Below are 23,219 nucleotides of genomic sequence, written 5' to 3' on the forward strand. Positions count from 1 at the left end.
CCCCTCTCACAAAAACCCATTCAAAGCCATCGGACAAGAGCCTGTCACCAACGTTAAAAGCCAGCCACCACCAACTACCCCCATATATCAGGCGTCGGAAGGACTCTCAGTGTGTTATTTGAACACACGCTCAATGGTGAAACACCAATATGAGATTTTTTATCTTCTGGACGCGGATAAACAAGACATTCTCCTCTTTTCGGAATCATGGCTGACAGCGAACTCTGCTCCCGATAACCTCGTGGCACTCCCAGGCAACTATTACATCCTTCAGGCTGATCGATCTGCGGGCAAAGCAGGAGGAGGGGTTGCGGCCATAATCCATCAGAAACACAAATTTACTTCTCTAGTTTCTTCAGGTATCCCCAGTCGCCAGTCTTCTATTAAAATTTGAGTCCCATCATTCTCCGCTCATCTGTGCCCTATTTTACAGACCCCCACACCATATAATCACTTTCCCCAAGGTATTGGGTGATATGATTGCTGAGGTGGTGGTCAACAATTCTCGAATTTTGATTATTGGAGACTTCAACTTCTGGCCTAACGACATACAGAAAGTCCTTGTTCGGCTGAATTTGCTGAACTTTTAGCGGGAATGAACTGTACCCAGCACATAAAGGTAGCCACTCACGTTAAAGGGCACACTTTAGACCAGGTCTGGACCGCCAACCTGGAAATCTCAGAGCTACAGGTCCTGCCTTGCACATGGTCAGACCACCACTTTATTACCTTCTTTATCCCTAACGTTCATTTAAACAACGTCCCTCTGCCAGGCAACTTCATGGCCAGAAACTGGGGTAGAGTGGATATTGACGAATTTTGCTCTTTGCTAACAGCCTCAGCCCCTACTGCCTCGGGGGAGTCCCCCCATGCCCAAGCGGAAAATATTAACATCTGGATGAACTCTGCCAGAGACAGTATAGCACCACTGAAGAAAGTTAAAATAAAGAGGCCTCATGATGCCCAACGTTGGTTTTCAGCAGATCTGAAGGCAAAGAAGCTAGCTTTGAGGCAAGCGGTACGCAAATGGCGACGTTACTATTGCCCAAATTAAAAGGCAACCTTTACGTCCCTACTCAAAGACTATAAAACAACTATCCTTCAAACTAAGACAGAATATTTTTCTTCTAAAATATTAAAATCAACTAGTAAAGCGAAGGACATCTTCTATATGGTGGATGAACTTTCCAAACTAGACGGAGTCATTGCTAAACCCGTCCCATCCCAATCTCTATGTGATTTGCTTAATACATTCTTCATCGAGAAGATCGTCACCATCAAAGCTAGTATCCCTAAATCAACAACTCCCCTGGCTGACCCTCATCTTCGCAAGGATTACGCACTTTTAGATCATATTCCTCTAATCACTAAGGATGCTTTCTCCGCCTTACTTAAAAAAGTTGGATCTGGCTCTCCCACGGATAGCTGTTCCCCTCATATCCTTCTGGAAATTTGTTCACATTGCCAGGACCCCCCTTTACTGCTTCTTAATAATTCCCTTGCCCAAGGAATTGTCCCCGATTTGTTTAAGATGGCGGAAGTTGTTCCTATTCTTAAGAAACCGAGTCTAAATCAATTAGCACCTGGCAACTATCGTCCTATCTCCCTGCTACCCTATCTTAGCAAGGTTTTAGAAGCCCATGTTGCCACCTGCTTTAGCTCTTTAGTAGAACAGACTAACTATCTGGACTCTCACCAGGCGGGTTTCAGACCTGAACATTCCACCGAGTCCGTCATCTTGGTAGTTCTGGGTGAAATGAGAAGGGGGGCCGATAAGGATGCTACTCAGGCCCTTGTGCTCCTCGATCTGTCGGCTGCCTTTGACACGGTCGATCATCATCTTTTGATCGACCGTATCAGCCGTGCTGGAATTCAGGGCCTGTCACTGAAATGGACTACTTCCTTTCTCAGTAACCGTTCTCAATCGGTGCGCCTCGCCAGCTTTAGGGCAGAACAAAAAAAGTTGACCTGCGGGGTTCCGCAGGGTTCCTCCCTTTCACCCTTACTTTTTAATTTGTATGTTCTCCCCTTGGTTCTGGCTCTGCGTAAGAGAGAGGTCATAGTCTTTAGTTATGCTGACGATCTTCAGCTGGTATTTAACATTGACGCCTCTGCATCATCTGTGTCCAGCTTCCAATCTACTATGAACTTCATTAGTGATTGGATGAATGCCAATCAACTTAAGTTAAATCCAGACAAAATGGAGTTGATCCTTACTGGTGGTTCGGCCAATCCGTGGAATTCCAACTTTTGGCCACCATTATTAGAGAGGCCTCCTTTCCAGGCCAGCTCGGTAAAAAGTTTGGGAATTGTGATCAGTAATGATCTAACCATGAAGGCCCAGATCAGTTCAGTGATTTCTGTGTGTTTTTTCCATCTCTGAAGAATTCTGAAAATTAGCAGATTCCTTTCCACCGCAGCCATGACCCAAGTGGTTCTTGCCATGGTAATTTCACGTATCTATTAAACAAATTCCTTGTATGCTGGCATACCGGTATACCAGCTACACCGGCTGCAACTGGTCCAGAATCAGGCAGCAAGGCTTATCTTCGGTCAGCCTAAACATTGTTATGTGAGACCATTACTGAAAAGCCTCCATTGGCTTCCTTTACCTCAACGCTGCCTATTCAAGTTAGGCTGTATCATCTTTAAGGCTCTTTAACGACGTGGCCCCGCCTTCATCGCCTCAAACATACATCGGTACATCCCTTCTCGCAACCTACGTAACTCAAACAAGAATTTGTTGGTCCCTCATACCTTCAAACCTAAGAAACATGGAGGTCTTAGATACACGACCTTGGCCCCCCAGATCTGGAACGCTCTCCCTTTTCATTTGCGTACCACTGACTCCTACGTGAAGTTCAGAAAACTATTTAAGACCTGGCTATTTACCCAGGCTTACAACTGAGACTCACTTACTATTTTGCAACCACAGCCGTCCTCCCCCAGCGCCAAGAAACCGTCTGGTGAACGTGCGCTCAACAAATAACCTTTAACATAACACACTCAACAACAAACTGTCAATGGCCAGCCAAGTCAGCTCCGTCACATTCTCCTATTTCCACATCCTTAAGATCCTCTGGAAAATCTTCAGGTGGCTTCCTCTCAACACCCGCCAAGCAATTACCCACGCAATCATCCCCATCAAGCTAGACAGAGAAAATGCAATGTATGGCGGAGCCCCCGCCCAAATCACCAATCGGCAACAGGCCATTCAGAATACAGCAGCCAGACTCAAACTCAGCATCCTGCCACGCACCCACATCACCCCACATCTCAGAAACCTCCACTGCCCCCACACACAATCATGTACAGTTCAAATTACTCACACACATATAAAGCACTATACAACTTAGGCATCAACTCCTACACCTCCAGCAGGCACCTCTGCAAACCTACTGTTCACCATGGTCCCCAGCAACTGAACAACCAAACCCTAAAGGCATTCCTTCTCCTATACCTCCCATACCCGCTCCTAAAGCAACAAATGTACTCCCCCTTCACATTAGGGCCACCAGTTCAATCCTAGAATTCAGAAAACATACTTCTTCTCATTGGACCCATAGAGAACAGCCAGCAATCCCCATTCTCATCAGCGCCAGCATACCCGCGTTGGTGTTGTCCGCACTTTACAAGTATACTTAACAGTTCTAAGAATCTGTTTCATTTTTTGTAGTGTCAAGTACTGGAAGTCTGCCCAATATGGAGCGGTACGAGGCACCATTTTGAGACCAGAACCAAGGGGCAAGATGCATCATGCGGGATAGAAACTGAGGGACAGAGGGCACCACAGTGGGATTAAAAATGAGGGACAGTGAGTACCACAGTGGGATTGTAATTAAGGTCAGGAGGCACCACTGTAGGATGGAAACTAACGGGCATGAGGTGCTTCGGTGGGATGGAAAGTGAGGTGCAGAAAGCACCACTAGGGTAATGAAGCTCTGGTCAGAGGATACCTCAGTAGGATGGATACTGAAGGAAGGGAGGCCCTCAGTGTGAATGAAAGCAAAGGATAATAGTCACCATGATGGGATGAAAAGCGAGGCACAGGAGGCACCAGAGTGGGTCGGAAACAGGGAAAAAACATACCACAGGAAGAGCTAAACGGGTCGGAACATGTCAACCAACAAAGGACAGCAACTGCCAAGAATCAGAGCAGGCAGCAAAGTGCTACTGTACAGTAATTGTTGTAATAACAACAAAACACAGAAAAGAGGCGTTTATTCACATCCCTAGCGGCCTGTGCGAGGCTCCCATGAATGGTCACTACTGGAAGTACATGTTCACGGACACGAGTCTCTCCACGGCTCCAGCATGTCCATCCTTGTACAGGTAATTCTTGTAATTCAGTATTTCCCTGGTAAATAGTTATGTCAACTGCAAAGCTGCTTTTCCCTCTGGCTGGGATTCCTGAAATAAGATCCCTGCTGGTGAATGAGCTGCGTCCCTGCTCTCACAGGTGTCACACACACACACACACACACACGCATGCATGTATACATGGCCATCGCTGGTCCTTCCCCTCTCATCCTCCTCATCTCCATCCTCTGCTCCCGCCTCCTGTTCCAGCGCGAGGGCACTGCTTCCTCCAGTGCTCCGACAGGCAGCCGCGGCATCAGCCCCCAAACCCTGGGGAGGCAGCAGGCCCCCGCCCACCCCTGATCTCATCGGGCTCTGGGGGGTGCCAGTGCACGCTCTGCTCAGAGGCTGCCTGCCCGCACAGCAGCCGCAACCCGGGGAGATCACATTTTTTTTATATCCATTTTCTGCATCTCGCCTCTGTGCATCTCTCCCGAACCCCAGGCTGGGGGGGTGCAGTCTGGATTTTTGGGAGGGGGGCGAGCAGCGCCGGGCTCCGTCTCCAAGAAATCGTGTCGCTACCCTGCTCGGCGTGTGTGTCCGCGCCTCCCCACCTCCAGCAGAAATTCTTTTTTTTCCGAAAGGCTCTGCAGCATCTGTTCTGCCTGCTCTCTTTCTTTAATGGAATAATGTTCGCCGGAGGATCTGGAATGGAAAACTTGGACCACGGGGGGAGCTCGCCTGGCGTAAGGAGGCAGAGGTAAGACCTTAGGCTTGAGGGTTAAGTGCCCTCCATACATACCTCCTAATAACAGACTCGCCTCCCCCCCCCCTCCTCCTGGAGGGTATGCTGGGTACCTGTTAGTCTACGCAATGTCTTCTTGTCCTTCCGGCTCTATGGGTTTAGGGTGGGGGTGGTTGTGCATGCCTTCCAACTGCCCCCTCTCCCACCCCCGAAGAGGCAGTAGTGCCCCCTTATTCAAGAAAAAGTCTGCTTTTACCCCCGAGCTTTGGGAAGCAATATGGCACGGATGCTGGCACCTGGGTACCTCGTGCCCCGTGATTTTTGATGTTGTTTGGTTTTACTGTTGTTTCTTGTCTTCCGTCGATGTACCCGACCCCCACCCCCGAGGGTATAAGGCTGGGCTGACTGTCTTGCCTTGGCTAGGGTGGAAGTCTGGATTTGGGTCCCTGAGCTCCTAGCGCCCCTTGTTGTGACTGCTGTACGTATTTTGGAAGCGCTAGTTTTATGTGCCCACACCAAACTCCATCCCCCATCTCTACACACACACTGACACACACAGGGCGGCGATGTGACCTCTCGCCACCTTCTGTCTTTTGACGACCGATCAGCTTGGTGCTGGGGTGTTAAGCTCGTAATTGGTATAGCGCTTAATGCATCCTAAGGCCGATTCAAAGCACTGCGAGGGGGTAGGAGAGATGGGCAGAGAGGAGCGGGAAAGGAGGGTCGGGTTCGAGGTGTGGCACCTTGTATTGAATGTTTTTCTTGGATTTGGAAGAAGGTCGCGAGTCTTGCTTTGGCGCTAGCTTTCAGCAGCCCCCCCCCCCCCTCCCCCCGGGAGGCCATGACCCCCTCGCCTACACCGCCACTGCACGATACGCCTGCTGCCACTTTTTATTTAACTGCACGGGAAGCCGACGTCCCTTGCACCCTTTGTCCCCCCTGCAGTCAGTACTTTTAGTGCAGACACACTGATGGCACTTACTGTCTGTGCTTCATAAAAGCACTTTAGGGCACCCAAACCAGCTGTTTTTATCCCCTAGAAGAATACTGAAACTCGAACCTCCCTTGCCTAGACTGAGCACAATTTACCCCGCCGGGGCAGTTTTGAAAGTGGGTATGTGATTTATTTTGTTCGACTCGGGGCAGTGTCACTGGAGGAAGGCTGGGTGGGGCGTGGGCTACGAGCTTTACACCTTGGAAACAGAGGGGGGGGGGGTTCTGTTTTAGACGGCCAGGTCCCTGCTTCTCTTGTTTTGACAGCTGCGTGCCATTTTTAGGGGGATGTGTGTCCCAGTGTGTCTGCTCATAGGGAGAGGCGCGGGGTCGGCCCTGAAGGCCTGTTGCGGTGCCTCCGCACCACCTTCATTGCCCCTGCGGCGTGTATTTTGAAGGGTGCAGCGGGTTTCATTGTGTCTGGCTCGCGCCCTGCCCATGAAGGAGCACAGCCAATGCACCTGCACGAGGCAGCGGTTGCACGCTTGCTTTGGTCAGCGCGGAGGTCCTGCTTTTGGTAAATGCACTTGCACGAGGCAGCGGTTGCACGCTTGCTTTGGTCAGCGCGGAGGTCCTGCTTTTGGTAAATGCACTTGCACGAGGCAGCGGTTCCACGCTTGCTTTGGTCAGCGCGAGGGTCTTGCTTTTGATAAATGCCCCTGCACGAGGCAGCGGTTGCACGCTTGCTTTGGTCAGCGAGAGGGTCTTGCTTTTGGCAAATGAATGCACCTGCACGAGGCAGCGTTTGCAGGCTGGCTTTGGTCGGCGCAAGGGTCTTGCTTTTGGTAAATGCACCTGCACGAGGCAGCGGTTGCACGCTTGCTTTGGTCAGCGAGAGGGTCTTGCTTTTGGCAAATGAATGCACCTGCACTCTCGTCTTTCAACTGCTGTGCTGGTTCGGGGAGAGCTGTGTATACAACTGTCTACTGTCCATAAAATGCTCTTGTTCCCATCCACTAACATGGCTCACACGCACTCTGCCGCCGGCCTGCTTCACCCCACCCGAGGCACTGTAGCTGGGATCAGTCAGACCAAGGGCAGTATGTTTTGGATATAGGGGCGCGAGATCTCCGGGGTCAGTCGCAGGTCACCATTCCCTTAAAGGTGGGAAGGGGCCACTTACTGCTGGTCTTATGCGCGTGACGGCCATTCTGTCCAAGAGGGCCTAGAATCAAGACCCCTCACTGTACAACCTCGAGACTCAGTGCATTTTGTCTCTTTGGCGAAGGATGCGAGTTTACACAGGACTGCATGCAGCTCGTGCCATAATTTCAGCAAATGTTACTTGAGAACCATAAAAATGGGTTCCAGTAACACTGACACCATCTTATCTGTCAGGGAGGGGCAGCGGTACATCGGGAGGGAACACGCGCTACTATTGAGGTATCCCTGGCGTAATGCAAAATGGTGGTGCCCCCCTCCTCCTGCAGAATGTGATGAGGGCTCCCCGAGTTTCTTATACTGCACATATATTCCTCGGCCTGGGGTCTGAGTGGGGGTCCCTTCAAGGGTTGGGGAGTAGGGGGGAGCTGAAAGGTGCCCCCACCCTGAGCCGCAGGGGCTGCAGGGCCTGAGTTACGCCCCTGGCGAAGATAGCAAACATACTCACAACTTCATCTCGAGCACACAAACTCAGAACTGCTGTGAGCCCCCAACCCCCGCCCCCAAACACACTGCTGCCAGTGCTGTCTCTGTGCTTGTATGAGGCGCAGTACAGCTTCCGGGGCTGTCGCAGGAGCCGCGTTATATTTAAAGTAGGAGAGAGGTGGGGAGATCCCCCTTGCACCCTCGGCCTTGGCCTTGTCTGGGGCAGGACCGGTGACAGCCAGCCGCAGGACAAGTCTGCTGTTTGGACAGACCTTAACCCCCACCCCCGCCTTTAGAAAGAAAGACCTGTGCACTGAAGGGTGTGCAAAGAGGGGACAGAACAACAGAACCCCTCGCCTTCCCTGAAAAACCCCGAGAAAAGCTACTCGAATGAGACCTTATGGGGGTCAACAGTTTATCATGTGAAGCCTTCACCAGCCCACCTCGCTCTCCCTTCACAGTGAAGGGGGAGGTGGGCTGGCGTGCCACGCGTGGTTTCTACAGCGCAGCGTCACTCGACCGAAACCTTCCAGATACTTCAAGGCGCGTTATAGGCCAAATACCAATTCACAGCCTGCTCCCCCCCCCCCCCCCCCAAGCAAAAAACACGAAAGGCACCAACAATACTGCATCTACCAACAATAAAATATTACGCTATAAACACAGGACTACAATTTAAACCAAACTACGGGGGGGGGGGGGGGGGGGGGGGGGAGTTCTACACAAAATATCGAGGGTAGGGCGGTTTAGCAGGGACACCATAAACATCCACTTTTAATAAAGCACTCCCTCGGCGAAGAAGTGCACGACAGCTTCTGAGCACGTCACAGCCGAGCGTCGGTATAATATTAATTCACGTCGGGCCAAAAATACCTCGAATTTGGCACTAAGAGTCGGGTGATTATTCTGGCCCTGGGCGAGCGAGGCGGGAAGCAGCCATGGGAGGGAAACAGACATCTTTGGCGGTCTGTAGTCTGACCAGTTATAGTACATTTTGTTTTTATCTTGAGGCCGTCCTTCTCGGGAGAGGAACCTAGGCCGCAGCGGTGAAGTGAGTCAGAGAGCGCGGTGGGAGAGGAGTCCTATATAGCGAGGGAGAGAGCGCTATACGAGACAGAGGGAGGGGCCACGAGATGCGCCCCGCTGCAGGGTTACCGGAGGGACAGTCTCGGATCATAGAAAGAGCAGAGTACCACGGAGAAAGATGATGACTGACGCATGGAAGACCGAGGGGCACCGTACAAGGAGGAAGCGACACACAGCAGGGCCACAGAGGCCAGGGCACAAAAAAGTGAAACGTCAGCAGGGGGAGAGAAGCGCAGTCAGAGAAAGATCGGAGCAGGAGAAAAACTCTTCCGCACATTAGTGAAAGAGTGCAGGGTCAAAGAAAGAGCACATGGGCACAAGACAGAGCTCGAGAGTGCTGTACATCTAGGGCTGTGTGAAACTCGTGTAGTTTGCTGTGAGGTAATTACGCTGAATCACTGCAAAATTATGTTTAATTATGGGAAATGCATTTTGCACTAAAAAAATTATGTATTGAACTCGAAATGTAATTTCAAATTGATTTCTGGCTGCTCGTGTTCGAATGTGTCGTTTTACATTAACAAATTTCACAAATGGTCTGTTCGGGTTTATAAACCTACCTGAAATGTTTGCTCATTGCCCATTTTAAGCGAACTGCGGCTTGCGTTTAAAAGACTGTCGCTTGTATTTGTAGCTTCACATTAAAAAATTACCTGAGCAGCCTACCAGGGTAAATGATCGAACTGAAATGTCGCTAGCATTAAAAAAACATTATTCAACTGATATATCATATGTTAAAATTTCTCCTCAAAATTATGCAATGTGGCGCATAATCTCAGTAAATTTGCGCGCATTTTGCTACACGAAATTACCAAAATTACGCCAGTTACATTGGCATAGTTAAAATTTTGCCCAGGCCTACTTATATCAGGAATCAGGATAGAGTACTTTATCAAGGATCCCGCCCCACACTATGACACTAATAAATCATCCTACATCAGGCACCCAAGGACAGAGCTGTTGTAGCTTTATAGCAAAGAGAAGAGCACCTGGCGCCGGGAGGGGCAGGCCCAGTAACTGGGAACCAGAGAGCATCAGGTGGCGGCCCGAGTCCAAGGGCTGAAGGGCACCTGCTGACCTGGAGCAGACCAGTCTCCTGTGGGGGCACATGGGGTCTGTCCACTAAACCCTGGACTTACACTCCCTGATGTATAGCAGCCCATTGATGCTTCCCCTCAAAGAAAACTGGCATTAAAGCTCGGCAGGCCATCCACTCAGCCCTCTCACCTGCCTGCTACCTACATGAGCACATGCTTGCGCGCCCACACACACACTCTTCACGCTGCTGCTGTGCTTCTGTTGTTTGTGTGAGCAGTGCCTCTACTCATATTTGTGCTTGTGACTATTTGTCTGTGAGGAAAATCTGTAGGTGTTTATGACTATTGTCCAAGTATCTATATTCAGCTGCGGCCCGTACAGATAAGAGAGGTGGGACCGGGTTGGGGGGGATTTGACAGATGACCACGAGAGAAAATTAAATAAATCATTAATTTTCCCTTGTCGTCATCTGTCGAAATCCCTGCACGGGCCGCTGCTGTCTATATTAGGGTGTCTGCATCCATGAGTGTATCTGTACCTGTCAATGCGTCTGCCGTTCTTTTCATTGTTAAAGGGTTCATATGAAACCAAGGTATGTTACTTGATTTTACTGGGTCTTCCTGTTTATCTATTTCAATCTAGGTGAATGGGTGCCTTTTTTCTTGTGTCTCTTATTGTCACGTATGTGCTAGGCAATTGCTGCTTGTGTCTTCTCGCAGCGAAGCTACGAGTGGAGCTGTTGTAAGCTTGAGTGAACAGAAATTCATGGGTCGAGTGTATCTCATACAGGAGGTGATAGCCAGAGTTGTGCTACCCTCATATTGCTGTGAGCTTGGCACAGCTGCTACCCGTGATGGTGCCTAGAAGAGGTGAGATGACACTTTACAAGTTGCACCTTGATCAAAGGATGGAAACACACATGAGCTGGAGGTGTCATACATTGGAAGAGTTGGGGATTTTGTGTCAGGGACACAAATGTGCTTCAGTCACCTTGCACTGAGCGTGGCGCAGGGGCTACCCTTGATGGCGTCCAGAAGAGGTGAGATGACACTGTACTAGCTGCACTTTGCTCTGTAGAAGGAAAGGTTCATAGGCTGGAGGTGTCCTACATGGGGGAGGGTTGGGTATTTTATGTCAGGGCCAGGGAAGTGCTCCAGCGGTTTTGCAGTGAGCTTTACACCACATCTACCTAAGATGGTGTCCAGAAGCAGTGAGATTGCACTGTATAAGTTGCATCTACTCTATGGACGGAATGGAACATGTATTGAGGTGTCCTATAATTAAAGAGTTGGAATTTTGTGTCAGAGCCAAATATTGTGCGAAGATCTTGTCACTGTTGCTATGCAAGCTAGAGTCAAAGAATAGTGTATTAGGCAGTGGCAATGCTCACAATCATACATTTGATACATCATAGGACATTTTGGAGGGTGAATGATGTCATGGGAGAAAGCAGGGGAAACAACCCCAAACGGCTTCATGAGTTGGCAGCAAAGGTCCCATTTTAATAGCCCTTCTAAAGGATATCCATGTCACAATTTTTAAAAGTGAGCTGGTAGGGGATGCCATTGTTTGGCTACTTGTACTGAAAAATAGGTTTATCCCAGGCAAGCATTGATAAAGTGAGTGATATCAATATTTCGTTTGGTCTCGGAATATGGTACGACAGCAGTGCAGTGTTGTCAGCAGAAATGTCAGTTCTATTCTATGGAGGGCACAATGTGAAACAAAGAGGGCCATGAAGGGCCCTGAGGGGCCCACTGGCAACCACTAAAATGCATGTAAGATTGGCCATATGCAATCCCAAGGATGTAGATGAAGTTGAAGACTTGCCGCTGAGTTTTGCATTTTTAGAAGTCTGCATAGGGAGTGCAGTGGGGCACCAGGTTAGAGGCCGTTGACATGGTCATGATGGGACAGAGCAAGTGTGATGGTGGTTTTCATCCAATGAGGAAATCACAGGGAAGGTAATATCCATTGGGAGTCTGAGGAACTGAAAGGAGGAATTTACCCGGTGGTGTGAAGGTGAATTTGGCTACCACGAGTACCTCAAAGCTCTATATGGATTCAAGAAAGAAGCCCAGTTCAGTAGGCCTTTGGAGGAGATGGGGCTGTTGGAATTAGTAGGATATGAGGACCAGTACCTCAAGTTAGATGTTCAGTTGTTGGTCTTTAACTTTAAATGGTCCTGGTCATCCATTCATTCACTGTGATCCTAAGGTGAATGACTCAAAGATGGAAGACTATCTAAGTTTCGGGATGATCTGGGTGCCCTTTGCAAAGTTGCAGCAAGTGAGGCCAAAAGACTGGATCACGGATGAAAAGGGATCAGACACAGATGAATTAATACAAGGTCAATAGCTGAGCCCTGATGTACACCAAAAGATACAGATCGGGGGTAGGGGTATGAGGGAGAAATAAGTTCCATATGGTGCGTACATAGTCTCTGACAGAGCCAATTTAATCATGTTTGTGCGTTATTCACATTAATTCAGGTGGTTTGTGTATATATTTCTGTGCATGCATGTGTCTAAGTCCATCTGCACCAGACTATTTATTATGTGTCTCTGTTTCTCTGTGAGAGAAGAGAGTAAACAGATTGTTTTATGTGTGTAGCGGCAGTAGCAGCTGGCAGATGCCGGTACAATGAATGAATCTTGCGTTCTGCCTTCGACAGACCTGGAGCATGAACACCCCATGGGACTGCCTTCTTAGCACTTGACAGGAGATGTCCTTCAGCAGGAAAGGGAACTGCAGCTAAACTAGTCACAGGCAAAATATGGGATACACCGCAGGCGCAGAATTTATACAGATACTAGATCAAATAAAACAAAAAATATATATATATATATTCACTGAAAAAAACATAGGTTTCACACACGTTATAGTTACGAATTAGCATTTAAAAAACCTTGCAAATTCACTTAAAAAACCATAGGTTTCACACATGTTATAGTTAGCTGGACATTTCACTCGTAAAAAACCAATGAAATTCCCCCGTTATAGTTAGTGCAGGCAGCTATAACTCACGCGACCGCAATCCTCTGCTGATGACGTCAGATATTACATCACTGTATTTAGACACTTATTTACCCATGTCTTCTTCCATTAATCTTCAGCTATACATATCTTACAAATATTTATTTTTCATAAAGACACATATGTCATCAGTGATGTAATATCTGATGTCATCAGCAGAGGATTGCGGTCGCGTGAGTAATAGTTGCCTGCACTAACTATAACGGGGGAATTTCATTGGTTTTTTACGAGTGAAATGTCCAGCTAACTATAACATGTGTGAAACCTATGGTTTTTTAAGTGAATTTGCAAGGTTTTTTAAATGCTAATTCGTAACTATAACGTGTGTGAAACCTATGGTTTTTTCAGTGAATTTGTATTGTTTTTTAAATGCTAAGTTATGTATTTATAAATGTTTTTTTTTTCAGGTTTTTCACCGTGCGCGCAACGGGGGCGCGCTGTGGGCGCTCGGTGCGCTTCGCGCACCGAGCACCCACAGTTCGCAGTGCGTGCACCTCGCGATTTAAAAAAAAAAAAAAAATTGTTTTTTTTCTCCCTTTGGGGTCCTTCTGTGACCCCCTGACCAAGGCTAGGGGGTCAGGAGCTGTCCACTCTGCCCCCTTTTCACGTTCTCCACCTTTTTTTTTCACCCCCTCAGACTGCGAGAGACAAAATGGCGGCCGACACTTCCTGGTTTCTACCGATTCAAATGTTTACCAACATCTAACAACCAATCAGAATTGCGCTCGCGCACGGCAGGGTGCGCGCACAGTGCGCGCACGGCGCGCGCGTATAGATATTGATATGCTTTTAAATGCTATTTTCTCAGGAAATACTGAACAGATTTACACCAGACCTGCAAAAGGCACTTCCTTGACCTTATGGCTACCTCTCTGCCAAATTTCACGTAATTCTGTTCAGCCGTTCGGGCTGTAGCTGCGACTAAAGGTCCTACGGAAAAATGCATGGGGAAAACGCGTTTTGGGACCCCCACTTTTTCTCGGCCCCCGCTTGACGAATCACCCCGAGACTTTCAGGGTAGGAGCTGAACGGAGCGCCCCATTTGTTTTGAAAAGTTCGCGAGGATTCGTCAACCGGCGCCAAAGTTATTCAAAATTGAATTTTGAGATTTCCTATGGAAACTAGGTTGTAACTATAACTATATCACTCTGCGGCTTTGCATGTATGGTTTAAGCCAGTATTTCCCAAACTGGTGACCTACTGGTGTGTTGCAATCCCATCTTTGGTGGATCATATAGGTCCAAGAAATCTTTAAAAATGCCTTTAAATTCTGTATTTATCTAGTCACATTGCTGTACTTCAATGACAGAGGTCAAATGTTAGGCTGTGTCTTCTGACAAATTGCTGCCTATATTTTGTCAGCGTGGAGATTGGGGTTTACAAACCACTTTCCCTTTGCAATCAGAGGAAGAAAAGTAAAGTGAATTATGTGACAATCTTGCTGGGATACAATGAGTGTGACTGGAAAGGCTGTTGGATGTCTTTTTTTGTAATATACAAAAGATATAAATAACTTAAGGAACTCTACACATTCAGCAGTTCGGGAAGCAAAAATGAAGCACATTTTCTGTAATTATGAAGTGTAATGGAAGCAAAGATTTTAATAAGATCAAAACAAATCAAGACACTTTTTCTTGGTGATGCAAAATAGAAAATATTAATTGAAACCGGATTTCCACACATTTAATCTGTGTGCAATATAGTTTTATGAGTAGTACTGTATGTCTGTGGAAATTTAGTGGCCAGTTCACTGGAAAATTTGCTGTTGGCTGACAGTGCACTACCACACAATGCTTTATCTACATTAAAAAATTGCCTGTTTCATATCTATTAAAGCTAGGTGTATTGCGAAAGTTTGACATGCTAAACATTGGGTTGTGGTTCAATAAAGGTTGGGAAGAACTGGTTTAGGCCACGCTGTTTTTTATGCTTGCAATAGGTATAAATACAAGTGTTTAACCAGAACATAAAAAGTTTAAACCCTGTGGTGAGATAAACTCACAATAACTAGGCCTCATGGGGATAGCCTGATTCCTTTCAGTGATTTTTCAGTGGAATATATAAGGCATTAACATGTGTTTTCCCAACTCAGTTACACTCTCCTATGGTAATGACACCTTTGCACTGTAATAACAATTATGTAAACCTGTGTTTATCAGAAGAAGGGTTCCAAATAACGCGTTATTAGGTCGCATTTATTTTCAAAAGCATGGCATAAATATATACTTAGCAAACACAAGCAGATGATGGACGGAGCGCTGAAACCTTTCAGACACTCACCCCCAAGTTACAGATCTGGGTTGAATCCATCATCATTCTTTAGCTCACTTCACCACCCCAGTTCAACCCGAACTGCCAAGCCTGGTCTTACCTGGACTGGAAACAAGCATCCTGGGACAGGTTTCGGGATAACACCCCTCATCAGCCAGGCTTGCTTGAATCCAGTGGCAAAGTGAGCAAGGGACCCACGTCTGGGCATACCCTGCCAACTTAGGGCGAACAAAGCAAACACAAGGAGATGATGGACGGAGCGCTGAAACTTTTCAGACACTCACCCCCGGACCCAGTAGGCTGGTTTCCGGTCCAGGGAAGACCTGGCTTGGCAGTTCGGGTGGTGGAGTGAGCTAAAGAATGATGATGGATTCAACCCTGATATCTGACTTGGGGTTATTGTCTGAAAAGTTTCAGCGCTCCGTCCATCATCTCCTTGTGTTTGCTATAAATTTATTGGTACACACACGTCACAGTCACCTAGTGCGACTCACATATGTATGGTTCACTTCAAAATGAGAAGGACATTTTTACTCTGTCAGCCGTTACACATGGTGGCATACCACAAGTCAGGTTCGCACACCGTTTCATGAGAATCTTTTTTTCTGTGCCAACATGTCTGGAAAGTAGCGAAGATTTGCAGACATTTTCCCACAGTACTCACACAGATTTGCTCTGGAAACTGATGTTTGCCCTGCAGTGATATTGCTGAAATTTTCATCTTATTTCTTCCCTACTATCTTTTCCTGTTTACCTTTTATGCTTTGTTTTTGCCTCTCGTCTGTGCTTCCCTTGGAAGACTGGCTGTTTTGTTTCTAATTTTGTAGGCAGACCATGGCCTGCATGTGATTACTGGCTTCAATGGGCCATCTTTTTTTTTTCAACGGGGAGTGCCTCCTTGTGGCCATGCCCCTCTTTTGCCTTTATGGCTGGGCGACCATCCTGTACTCCTGCTTCTTACAAGGAGTATTTTCCTGTACCTCTGCTGAAGCGTGCAGCTCCCTCAACATTCTATTGCATGCTACTGCTGCGGTATGCTTGCTCTTCATGCAGGGTAAAGTGCGGAATGTGCATTATGGGGTGTGCTTTAAATGGGCCGGTACTGTCCAGTACTAACTAAGTACCTGCACTTTTTTATTTTGGGAGGGAGAGTACCTGAACTTCTCCAGAGTGATGTTATACTTTTAATTGGAGAGTACTGGCACTTTTCAGAAACAGGCGGGTACCTGCACCTCTATTTTTCCATTTCAAGCACTGAGCATAGGGGCTGACTGACAAGAAGACCAAATACAGGTGAGCACCAGGGTACATGCCTGAGAGAGTGGAAAATGCAATTGAAACTACAAAAAGCATTTGTTGTTAGGAGTTAGTCAGCAGATTGATATGCTTATATTTGTTTGCCCTTTTACATGCACAGAGACCATAAAGGCATTAAGATGTCCATAGACTGTTGTCCATAGTGATCAAGGGTAGTAGACTAATGGTGGCCCTGTCCTGTGCAGGCTAAGACCAAAGGCATGTCTAGAGAGAACTGTGGGCACGGGTACTTGGCAAAGGTAATCTGGCAGAGATCAAAAAGCCTTGTCCGGTGCCCAGATCCCGGAAAACAAGGACACATCCCATGCCACCCAGATACTGTGAATAGTGGTCAAAGGGTTGTATTTCAGAATATCAAGGACACAAATATTGTGGCACCATAATCTAGAGGCCTTAATATCGAGGTCCAAAGTATTGGGAAGGTCCAATACAGGTAAGAATCGATTTACTATTCTTAACTCCACAACTAAGTACCTTGAAGATATATGTATATTGTTAAAGCAAGTTAATATGAAAAATGGCAAACCTATACTTACCTATATGTACCTACCGTCACAATATATTGGTCCGCGATATTTAGGTCTTGTTATTTTGGCCCTACAGTATTTTGTATTCGATATTCTGGTGGAATACCACACACAGTAGATCATTAAAAAGCACAAGATAGTCCCTTATAAACATTGGTGAGTGAAACTCATACTACTCTACCAAGACCACTTATTAACCTATATTATAAAATAAAAAAAGCCTTACTTCAACGTATCAATGTAGCATTAGGATTAAACAACGAAGAGACTCTGAAATGCCCTAGTTATAGAAAGCAGCGTGACCATAACCCCCTGTGCATTGCCCATGACCTCACAGAGGACATTAAATGTGCCATCAGTGATGACAACATCCCATCACTAATGTTTTAGTCCATTATCATCTATTACAGAGGTATCGATTAAACCTAGTTAGTTATGATTAAATGATTGGTCCTCAAGAATGTATTTTTAAGATTGCTAATGGCTTTACTGACATTTGACACATTTATAGAAAACCTTCTAAAATGTATATGTCCTTGGAATTTTGATCCTGTATTTTACATGAAGACTGATCAAGGAGTTTGAGTGGGTGTGTACTAACAGTTTAGAGCTTAAAAGATGCATTTCATATTTGGCTCTCCATTTGAAAATTTTTACTCACTGCAGCAAACACTCCTGCGTGAAATTAAGAAACAACAAGGCAAGATACTAGAGTGAATGTTAAGGGAGTGACTTTGTACAGTTTGATGTAAATCTGCTTGGCCTGTTTTGAAAGAATAAAAAAAAATGTGTACCCGTTTTGTTGTTTTCTTCCCTGAAATGGTGCATAAACCGAGGCCTCAATTTGACTGGTTGTGAAGATGTTATGTTTTAGCTCCATGAGCCATTTCTCAAGGTAATCGGTTCGTGAATATTCTGTGAAACAAAATTTACAGTGGCTATGTTGGGGCTGAGTTATTTATTTATGAAGCATACAACCAGTAATAAAGTGAAAACACAACACAATAAAAATCCCACACCATTTTAGAGAAAATGCATTTTGGCATTCACACTAGTAACCTTTTTCAATGTGAAAATTAAGTTGTATTACTAAATATCTGTGTGAACATTTCTGTTCGTTTCAGTATCACATTTTTGTCTGGTGAACACTCCGTTTTTAGCACTCACATCCCAAAAACGAATTACATGCAGTTGTAGGTTTTTTGTTAGTAAGTGTTCATATTTTAATATTATAGATATTTGTTGAAGGACACTATCTCTGAAATGCTTTGGGGACCACTTTGTTAAAGGAATGGAGAAATCATTTGATTGTTGAAAACACAACAGAGGACATTTCCACGAATAATATAATGACTTTAATTTGTAGAATAAAAGCTTTTTGAAGAAAACATGCATTTAAGAGAGTTGAATTGCTTACAGGGCTTTTTGCCCCTTTTCTTCTGTGTGACTTGGGACTATGATTGGCGTTATAAAAGTCGGATTTTAAGTCACAATTCTGAAAATTCCTCTTTTTAGAAAGTAGGCATTTTCTTGACTTAAACATTTGGTGGTATCTGTAGCCTGTGTCCTGAGTGGCATGACTGTGAATAGTTGGCAATTAGTTTTTCTGCATTCCTTCCAGACAGTGAGACAAAGGGGTACATTGCAATAACTGTGACCTTTGCCAGAGGTCATACTACCTAAGCACATTTGAACTTTTTACATTTACAACTAAGGATCAAAATGAGTTTCGAAACTAATCAAGATTAAATCCGGCTCTATCATTAAAGAGGATTTTACATTACAATACTTTTGAGACCAAATATGACATTTCTACATGTTCCCAATCAAAAGTTAGCACTTATTAAATATAACAAGGCAACTCAATGTTATCCTATGGAAGAGGTAGGCCTCACAGCAGTGAAAGGGGAATTTGGGAGTGTTTAACTACCAGGACATGTAAAACTTTTTTAAAAAGCACACGTCCTACCTTTTAAATACAATGCACCCTCCCCTATGAGCTGTTTAGGGCCTACCACTGGGGTGACATATGTATTGTAAGGGGGGGTTGGGTCTGTCAAAAGGTTCATTTTGCCAGGTTAAATTGGCAATTTAAAAATTGCACACAAGCTGCAATGGCAGGTCAGAGACATGGCCCACTAGTAACATTTAATTTACAGGCCCTGGGGACATGTAGTAATGTTTTACAAGGGACTTATAAGTAAACTAAATGTGCAATTGGCTGTAAGCTAACTTTACCATGTTTTAAGGAGTGAGTAAAAGCACTTTAGCACTGGTTAGCAGTGATAAAGTTCACAGAGTCCTAAAGCCAACAAAACAAATTTCAGCAAACAGGAGGGGAGAAGGCAAAATGGGGGAAGACAACATTAAAAGCTGCCAGGTCTAACAGGTGCTGATTACAGGACACGGTTGAAGGAATTATGGTGTTCCCAGTCAAAGTTGGGAAGGACCATGCCTAGGCATGTCTGAAAGCAATGCCAGATGAAAGCTAGGTAGGGTTGACCACTCTTCCCAGCAGTTTCTGAGGACATGGAAATTACATCAAAAACCACCGGAAAATTTCAATGTAATGACAAGAATCATATATGAAAAAAATCACAATGATGTGCCAATTCAGAGGAGCCAACACTTCAATTCAAGATGTCACCACTTATATCACTAATTAAGTGCTATGTGATGTCACTAGAGATGCCATATGTGAGGTCATGCTCATTACATAGGATGGATTATGGTTGCTTGGTCAACACAAATTGGGGAACTACAATGATTTTTAGGCTCAAGCTTATTACAACATCGATTCCCTGAAAACCCTTCAGCTGGAAGGTTTTCAGGCAATTAACAGTTACATATACAAAGACATACTTATTATGCCTATTTCTTAAGCAAAAAGTTGCACAGTTATGCAACTTTAATTCCCCATACACTACTCATGATCACAATCATCAAGTTTGAAATGAAATCATCAACAACATCACTGTTGACTTGAAATCAATAACAGTTTTCCATGGGGATAGACAGCCTCAAGATGACTTTGATTAAACTACAGGCTGAATGTGCCGAGGAAACTGATGTGCAGTTACAGAAGAGATACAGAGTTCTAGGATAGGGTAGCCACAGTACCTCAGTCGATAGTGTGTTATACTCCTTCAGGTACTGTAGGACCGATCATTGACTTGCAACCAGAAGGCTCAAGCCATTTAACTCTCCGTGACAATAGCATCTGTATACGCTATACAGATGCTATTAAAAATGGATTTGTTAAGTAAGTATTTATCTGTAAGCATACATTTGCTATACTTAATTCCACATACATTTTCATTGATGATATATACATCTAGAAGAGCAGGACAAGCTTTTGCCACACAAAGAACACGTATAGTTCAGCAGCAGCAGTGCAAGCTTCCCTCGCATACAAAAGTGACAGAGCATCGGCACAGTGATACACTGCTCACAGCAGCAGCACATGATGCAGCAGCAGTGCAAGTGTCCCTCACATTCAGAAGTGGCACAGCATCGGCAAAGTGATACAATGCTCACAGCAGCAGCACCACACGCAGCAGCGCAAGCTTCCCTCACTTACAGAAGGGATACAGAATCTGCAAAATTGATACAACGCTCACAGCAGCAGCACAGGCTACCCTCACCAGAGGCCTGGCGCATTGCATAGAAGAGGAGCGCAAACCTCCTTTTCACATACAACATGAAAAATACCTGCACAAGAAGTACACAGTTACTCATGCAGGACAGTTGCAGCACAGTCTGAAATAGTGGCTGACAAGGGGTTTGGAGCTCCTATACGTAAGTGTAGACACATTCACTTAACAAAGGCATCTGCTTTACCTCTGACAGTAAGTCTTTACACACCCATTCAAACTTTGCTTTGCAATTGTAATTTCTGAACTGTTAGGAAAGTAATTTCGGAAATACTAAAGGAGCTATAAGTCCATACAGGTAGCTAATTAGTGTGTAATATAAGTGCCCAGTGCTGGAATTGGAAAAAATGTACTCCGGGAACCCATAAATTGGAGTTAAAGGAGGGACAGAAGAAAGGGAGAGGGATCACGAGGGGCAGAGTCTGACAGGCAACATATATTTATTTTAAAAACAAATCTGCTGCAAAGAAATTGGCAACTAGGATATATGTGCCAGTAAATCTGTTTCACATTACTTAATTGGTCACAAAGACGATGCGTTTTAAAATACCTTACAGGGTAAAGACACTTGGTGCAGAGATCTTTGTGTGCCAGCAATTTGGGGGGGGATTATAATAGCAGTAAGATAGATCTGGTGATTAATGCATTTCAGAATTTCTGTGTTTTGTGTAGTCACAGTTTTGACTCAAAGTTGCATAGAGTGTTAATGTACCTCTGCAAACATTTGGCTCTTATGGTGAAGTCAGATTTTAAATGACAATTTAGAAATTGCCAATATTAGAAAATTGACATTTGCCTGCCTTATCAATGTAGCGCCTGCAGCCTGTCTCTGGGTCACATGTCTGGGTGTAGTTGACAGGTGAGCCTTGCGTATTCCTCCTAGATAGCCACACACAATAATAGAGAGCTTAGGTGTGACTAAATGGGCCATAGCTGGCAGGATGGGATGGCGGATCTGGGCACAGACCTACTAACACTTGAGTATGCTGTGTCCTGCCTACACACTAAGGGTTGCTGACCCATTGTAGTTAGTCTGGAGCTAGATATAAACATTGGACCTCAGACACCAACTCTTATGTACAATCCTGGACCTGTGGATACTGTGCCAGGAAGAAGGGCTGCGGTGCTACTGAAAGTACTGCCACTCTGTTGGACTGCTGCTCTGAAGGACAGCTTCCCTGCTTTGCTGACCTGCTGCCCTCTTGCCTTGGTGAGAAGGACTAGACCTGCATCTGTTGAACCCCGTACCACAGAGTGACTCCAAGGGCTAATTGGCTGGCCTCCTGACTAGAGCCTCAGGGACAGAAAGCTCCAACAACCTTGGACCAGGCGCCTGGCCATCTGTGAGTCCTACATTGCCAAGAGGTGTTACCACAGTTCTGGACCCTTGGAAGCGGGCCAGAAGGTTCTCTGCCATCCCATCTGTGGATTCAGCCGAACCTATGGATTTCCTCTGCGGCGAGAATTCGCTCAGCGCAAGAACTCCGCAACCCGCTTCGGAACCGCCACTTTGTGAAGCTTCACCAACGCAGGTGCTCACATCACAAATATCTTCTTGACTGCAGACTTGACGATGATGCAGGTTCTCGCATTGCAGCCTTACTGCGCAACGCTTCCTCAATGCTGGACTTCGCTTCGCAAACCCTTATAGATGAGATTCTGGATGATGCAGGACCTGGCATCACAGCTCCGCAGCTTTTCAGAACAGTTGCATCACCTCGGCTGCACGACGCATTCTCAATGCGGTACTTCGCAAAGCTCTGCAACCAGGACTTAAGGTACTCTTGCTCAGCTGGCCTAACTGGGTTCCTGTAGCTGGCCCTCTCTCCATCGCAGTCAGCCTGTACTTGAAACTTTGTCCCTGTCTGATGCAACCAGATAGCCACAGTAGCCCTTTGTGCTTTTTGGTGCTATTTTCACTGAAATCTTTAAAATTACATATCTCCAGTTCTACTGATGGGATGTTTTTGTTTTGGTCTTTTTTTTTAATATATTTTTTATGTACTCTATTTTTCTAAATTGGTGTGGGATTTTCCCTTGTGTTGTGTTTCACTTTTTTATTGTTTGAATTGCTGCATAAATAATTTACACATTGCCTCTAAGCTACGCCTGACAGCTCTGTGCCAAGCTACCAGAGGGGAGAGCATACGTTCATTTGGAGTTCGCTTGTGCCTCACTCTGGCAAGGATTGTGGTTGATGCTGGTGTATGGTTTCACCCCCCTCAGTCAGTAACCCCATTTCTTACAGTGGAGTATAGTGATAGTAAGGGGTTTTAGGGGTCAGGGATGGATGGATGGAGTTCATGGGTAGAAAGAATTTTAGGGTTCTGGAATCGGTGGAGTTTATGGTGGAGAGGAGTTTTGAACGTTCAGCGACGGGTGGCGTTTAGAAGTAGAAAGGGGTTTTTAGGGTTCAGAGATGGGTGGAGTTTAGGGATGATGGGTTTTTAGGGTTCAGAGGTAGGTGGGGTTTAGCGTAGAAAGGGGTGGTGAGGGTTTTTTAGGGTTCAGGAATGGTAGGGTTTAGGCGTAATGCGGGGTTTAGGGTTCAGAGATGGGTTGCATTAAGGGGTAGAAATATTTTAAGGTTTAAGTATGGATGGAGTTTAGGGGTTAGGGATGAGTGGATTGTACATGTAGTGATGGGTTTTTAGGATTCAGGGAAAA

The 23,219-nt window shown here is 45.8% G+C and overlaps 2 protein-coding genes across 3 annotated transcripts in view; one reads left to right on the forward strand and one right to left on the reverse strand.

Annotated features, from left to right (window-relative positions):
* The window catches only part of MACROD1 (mono-ADP ribosylhydrolase 1), a 2,692,027-nt gene that overhangs the window by 1,570,534 nt on the left and 1,098,274 nt on the right, over window positions 1–23,219 (reverse strand). The window lies entirely within an intron of this gene.
* The window catches only part of FLRT1 (fibronectin leucine rich transmembrane protein 1), a 476,852-nt gene continuing 458,087 nt past the window's right edge, over window positions 4,455–23,219 (forward strand). Inside the window, exon 1 of the mRNA XM_085626019.1 lies at window positions 4,455–5,059. The gene's annotated coding sequence lies outside the window, so the exon portion shown is untranslated. The remainder of the gene's footprint in view (window positions 5,060–23,219) is intronic.

Source organism: Triturus cristatus, chromosome 9 (genome assembly GCF_964204655.1).
Source record: "Triturus cristatus chromosome 9, aTriCri1.1, whole genome shotgun sequence".
Classification (NCBI taxonomy): domain Eukaryota; kingdom Metazoa; phylum Chordata; class Amphibia; order Caudata; family Salamandridae; genus Triturus; species Triturus cristatus.